Source organism: Teleopsis dalmanni, chromosome 2 (assembly GCF_002237135.1).
Source record: "Teleopsis dalmanni isolate 2A chromosome 2, ASM223713v2, whole genome shotgun sequence".
Lineage (NCBI taxonomy): Eukaryota > Metazoa > Arthropoda > Insecta > Diptera > Diopsidae > Teleopsis > Teleopsis dalmanni.
The window spans coordinates 26255827-26262158 of NC_051847.1; the positions used below are offsets into that span (position 1 = coordinate 26255827).

A 6332-nucleotide genomic window follows, 5' to 3' on the forward strand; every position below is an offset into this window, starting at 1 on the left:
TTTAAGTGCTTCGTTCTCATCAAGTACGAAGTGTAGGGTTTTATAATTACTTTTGAAGTGGGAAAAATTATTCAAAATAGGTTATTTCAACAAAAAGTAGCGATTGACCATCGCTTTTTTCAAACTATAAACAATGAATGTTGAAATAATAAAAGAAATTGTAATTATTGTTACTTTTTTTCTGGTTTATGTTTAAACCTGGTTTCGTTTGACCTCATGTCAAGCGTGTTTTTGTCATTTATGAAGCGATCTGCACTTCACTCATACCTACACTCACACTAAAATGTTAGTATAATATTCTATAAGGGTTTGGAAATAAATTGTATTTGAAGTTTTGTGTGACTTTTACATATTATCTTGATCATCATCATAACTTTAATATTTTATTTAATATTTTTATTTCGTATAAGAAATGTAATTCAAAAGTATTAAGAGTTGCGGCTCGGAGAAATAATTATTTACACAATTATATATAAATGTTCAAGCTATTTCTGATTTAATGTCTAGGCGTGAAGATGTCGTTTGATGTCATTTAAATGTAAAATGTACGTAAGTTTCATATTTTTATGTGTCCATAAAAAGACGCGATTTATTTTACTATTCAAACTACGACCAGTGAAAATTTTTGTTACAATTTTTTTCATACAATACTATAAAACATTTAATGTAATATATCTATGTGAAAGAGTTGACCGGAACTTACTGGAGAATATATTTTAATAATTTTAAATATTTATAAAATCACAATAAAAGAGGCAAACTTTAGTTTTAAACTTTTAATATTGCTTTTATTATTTATGTTAAATACCTTACTATAATTTGATTTTATAAATATAAAAATTAATAAAATATTTGGTGTTTTTAAACAGTACACCATACGTCTAAATATATGTTAAGCTTCTATTACACAATTTTTTACTATCATTTTTACTACCATACCATATTGCCCCCCAATCTATAAACATAAATCATTCGTTTATGGACTATAAAATTGTTGTAATAGACGGGCAGGTATGGCTGAAACTGTAGTCCAGTTGAGTCCCCAGACTTAATTTTGAATACGTATTAAAATTTCATCACGCATGTATTCAATTATTAGAAAAAGAACAAAAATAGATGTCCAAGACCTTTTTAGATATGGTCAAGATATCAAACTTGAAATCTGCTTTTGAAAAAATGTAATAATTTTATTTCAGGTCTCAATAGTAACGAAATGTTGGTGAGTGTCTTAACCTACTGTTACGTACAGTTTTCTCTTTCGTGGAAGTCGCGTTTGAGATACCAGCAGTTAATCTGTTTCTTCTTAAGTGTTAGTAGACTTTGACATTTTTTTTAAACTTATCTCTTCGTTATTAGTCTTATTTTTCATGGAAATCGTACTTTTGAAATCAGCAGTTAATTAGTCTCTTCTTTATTGTAAGTTGTACTTCCGATACCATTACTCATAAGTTACTTTCGGGTTGATAAGGGTTACCTAAACTTGTATTTCGTGGAAATCATCTTTACGTCACTAAAAATTAATTCGTCTTTTCTTTAGTGGAAGTTCCGACACCATTACCCATAAGTTACCTATACGTTACTAGGGGTTACTTAAATTTGTATTTTCTCAAAATCGTCTTTACGCCACCAGTAGTTAATTCGTCTCTACCTTTAAGTTGATAGGAGTTACACCATCTCGTCTTTCGTAAGACCTCTAGTTGTATCTTTTTTAGTCGAAATCGTTCTAATAATGCTAATAGAACTTATAGAAGATAATATACCCTTATCTTTTAGTTACTCGCAGTTGCCTCATTTTCTTTTTTGTGGAAGTCATAATTTTGACACAATTCAATTCCTTTCTGTTGGAAGTTGTGACAACAAAACTGCATTATTCTCCCAATAATTAGGGATGAAAAATAATTTTCAATAACTTTATTATACTGTAAATCGTCATATCAACAAATTTCTTCTTATTAGTATCATGTAAGCTAATTTAGATACTTAAATTATTTATATATTTTTTGCTATAATAAAATAAAATTAAATTGCAAAACTTCTACACTTTGTGTACAAAATAAAGGTTGCTAATATCATCTAACGACTCAGTAAGTGTCATTATGAGAGATTTAGGAGGATTGTAATAGGTACAACAAATTTTTAAATATTTTTTTTTTATTTTATTTAAATTTAAGTAAATATTAATTATAAGCATTTTTATTTTTAATTCATTTCGTGCGTTTAAAAAGATATGTAAGGTCTTTAAAATATATAAATTTATTCTCATCTTCATTCGTTTCATTAAGCATACAAGTACCAAGATGAGGGTACCAGCATTTCATATATTTAAAATATTTTTTTTTATAGATATTTAAAAGATTAACATACACAATTATGCTATTAGTTTGATTTTAACAAAGTGAAATATACTCGTAACGAAATAATTCATTAACATTTTTTTTAGTTTTTTTACAGCTTCAAATGAATTATTACTATTATTATTTTTTGCTGGAAAAATACGTAAAATGCAATGTTAAAGATAAAATATGTTAAATTGAATATAATTACCTCTTCTTTAAATAAATTACTATTTCACACTTTGGACTTAGGTTAAGTAAAAGACTTAGTAATTTGTTATCCGGATTGGTATGAAAAATAATAAGCAGTTGCGAGAATCTTCAACATTTTGCTTGAATTAATAAATTATTTAATAACATTTCATTTTGTTTTTGAGCAATTTTTGCCAGTTAATTTGTTGAAAAAATAAGTTGTTAAGCCAATGTAATCGCTTCTGTGTTGCTTTATACCATCAACACTAAAACTTTGAAGTTGAATGAAGAAGAGAAGACGAGAGATCAGCATCAATTGTGGAGATTAATCATTGCTGATTACTTCGTAAAATATAAGTGGAATTTTAAATTATGTTTTGACTTTAGGCCTTAAAGTAGCCTAAGCGGCCTAAGCAGCCTAAGTAGCTCTCGCATAACTTCTTAACCGATATTTAAAGATAATACGAAAATAAAAGTATTAAATTATATATAAATTTTTTTTTTTTTTTTGAAAATCTTTTTATGTAAACTGGAAGTTATAAATTAATCGCTTTTATATTTATGTTTCTTTAACTATTTTGGCAGAAGCATTTTATAAAAGGAACGTGCTTCAACAATAAAAACAATGAAATTGTTTGAATACATCAATTTTATAAATTTGCATAATTAAAATAAGAAGAAGAAAAAACCTAAAAGCCTTAAAGATATTGACATTTTATTGAAAACTTCAAAGAAATTATCTGAAACTCACAGATGTTCGATTGGTGTGACGGCGGCTGTTTGTTTTGTGTTTTTTTTTTTTTGGAAATACTGAGCCAGGGTGAAGATCACTTCCAATTAGTAATCAATTTTTAACGCCACGATTACAAGCACAAAATTTGATTATGTTGAATATTTTTTAATTAATGTTCAAAAACATTTTTATTTCTGTTAATTTCGATTTGATAGTATAATCATAAAAAAACTATCAGATTTTATTTTTGTAATTATATTTAAATACTTTTTGTTCAATTGATTGTACAATGAATCACTGAATATGATCAAAACTCAACAAAATTATTATTTGAATGCTATCAAGATCACTAATTATAATTATAAGAAGATTTCCGATTTGAACCTATTTGAAAACTTCTCCTTAAAATGTTTGTTTTACTAACTTCAGTAGGGCTAATGGTGTGTCTATAAGTTCATTTATAAAAAATATTAATAAAAAAGTATTGTTATTTTTAAATTAATAATATAAAAATTCTTTTTAAAAAAATGTCCTAAATAATGTCTCTATAAAAAATAATAGTATTAAAATTTAACAAATGAATAACTATAATTAATTAATTTAATTTTTCTATAGCTTGTTAATGATTTCGTTCTAATAACACACTGGAAGTGAATCTGGTAATGAACTTTCACAGTAAATTAAGAAAACTCCAAATTAGAGCAATAGAAGTCAAGTACGGTTTCGGGTCAGTTGTTTAATTAACACCGACTCTGAGCTTCAAATTTAAGAATGTACAAATGTAATCATTGGTACTTGCAGTAACAAAAATGATCTACAAATTAAGCAATATAAGAGGTATTAGAAAATAAAAGACCACTGATGATGGGTATTTAAGTTAGGTTGGAATGAAGCTCAAATAATGATCCATTGAGCTCAAATAATGATCCATTGTAGTACCGCAGTGTACCACTAATTAACACCGATTCTGAGTTTCAAATTTGACAATGTATGTTATAAGTACAATTCTTGGTGCTTGCAGTATTGTAATCTAAAAAATATTAGAAAATAAAAGACCACTGATGATGGGTATTTAAGTTAGGTTGGAGTGAAGGCCTTGTGCTCAAAGCCTACGTTAGCTCAAATAATCGCCCGTTTTAGTACTACAATGTAGCACAAATTAACATCGATTCTGAGCTTTGTTCTGATGTATTCTGAATATTGTTATATAGGAAAAATGACAAAATAAAGGACCACTGATGATGGGTAATTAGGTTAGGTTACTCAAAACAGCTGTTAAATACTCAAAACAGCTGTATGATAGGCTAAAATTTTAATTAATAAAAATAAAAATTTTATTGATAAAAAAATTTAATTTTTTGTTTGATACCATAAATCGTTACTATATACAATTCGTCATATTTTTTTACTTATTTATATAAGCACCCTGTATATCTGTCTGGTGGCGCTATAATTGCTGAAGAACAAAGCTTTAGTTGATCGTAAAAATCTAATTTATTGCGCTAAAACTAAAGAAAAAAAAATTAATTTAAAATAAAATCAAAGTATCTTGTCTTTGTATTTTTTTTATAAACATGATTTTAGATACAAATTATTAAAGCGTGTGAATTTTTGTTATCTACAGATGGTGATCTTTGAATGGTAAAATATTTTAATTAAGTTTTGGGGGTTTGTAGCAGAAATTCTGCGTTCAGTCCGAATGTATTATGTACACCAACTATAACCTTTAAACTATTGCTGTTTCTTTTGAAATGTTTCATTCTCTATTTTGTGAAATTAATTAATATTCTGCCCGAAACGTGTGGGAAATATTTGGAAATTCAATGACTATCAAAAACAACTTCTAACAACATAAAGTAAAAAATTACTCATTGCTATTTTCGATTCTTAAGAAAATTTAGAGTAAATATATTATATGTTATTTAAAATAGCTGAAGTGAGCCAGCATTTAATGGTACATAATTTGTAGGTGTTTTTTAATTTCATAAACAATATTACTTTTTTTCAATTTAATTTTAAGGCTTAATGTTAAACAAAATATTTTTAAAAAATAATTTAAAAAATATTTTCTTGAATATTGACTTAGAATTTAAATTATATTTTAGTTAAATTCTTGTTAAAAAAACTAACTTCGAAACAGATCTTATGTTTTTGTTAAAGGAGCTCTTAAGAATGCAGCTTCAAGCGCCTTTTAAGTTCGTATAGAAAATATTGGCGTCCTATATGATTATTACTAAAAATCTACATAACAGTCTTTCTACATCTGCTAATGGTTAGTATAAATAAATCTATGAGTGACATACGACCAGCCCAATTAACGTAACCTATATTCTATAAATCAAATCAAATTAGGTGTTGATTATCTGGGTATCGGGACATACTGTCGCACACAGAAACGAATACGCAGATAAACTAGCTAGAAAAGGAGCAGCCACCTCTATGGTGTGGTTGGAACCATTCTGTAGATTAGAACATAGTACCCTCCTTTCTCTCATAAAAATGAACAAAAAAGATTACTGAGATGATCTACGAGGTTTAAAAAAATCCAATGCACTTATTGGCAGCTATAACAATAGGAAATACCAGAATTGTATGGACTAATCAAAAGAAAAACTTAACTGGACACTGTAAATTGAAATACCATCTAACGAGACTGGGCATAATATACATATATAAGGATGCAAAGAGTATGAAGAGTCAGCCACACATTTGCTGTTAAAATAGACTCTTGGGAATATGTACCCTTGCGGTAGAGCCAATTAAACTGTGTAAAGTAAGTTCTATATTACTCTTAATTGAAGACAAACGTTATGTCTTGAAGGGGGCACAGTTGACCCGAAGGTCAAAGTGCTTTATCCCATACCAATTATATAAATCAATAAAATATGTGGCTAAAAATTATATTTAATAAAATTGTGTATGTAGCAGATATTGCCGCATGATATGAGTTTATTTATCTATTTAAAGAGTGTTTCATTAGTTGGTAATTTTTTAGTTAAGTTCAAATATTATTTACGAACAATTAAATCAATAAATATTTTCAAAGATCACTGATGGTGGATATTTAATAATAT

The 6332-nt window shown here is 27.1% G+C and overlaps 1 protein-coding gene across 1 annotated transcript in view; it reads left to right on the forward strand.

Annotated features, from left to right (window-relative positions):
• LOC119674175 overlaps positions 1–6332 on the forward strand; it is a 16918-nt gene that overhangs the window by 10243 nt on the left and 343 nt on the right. The window lies entirely within an intron of this gene.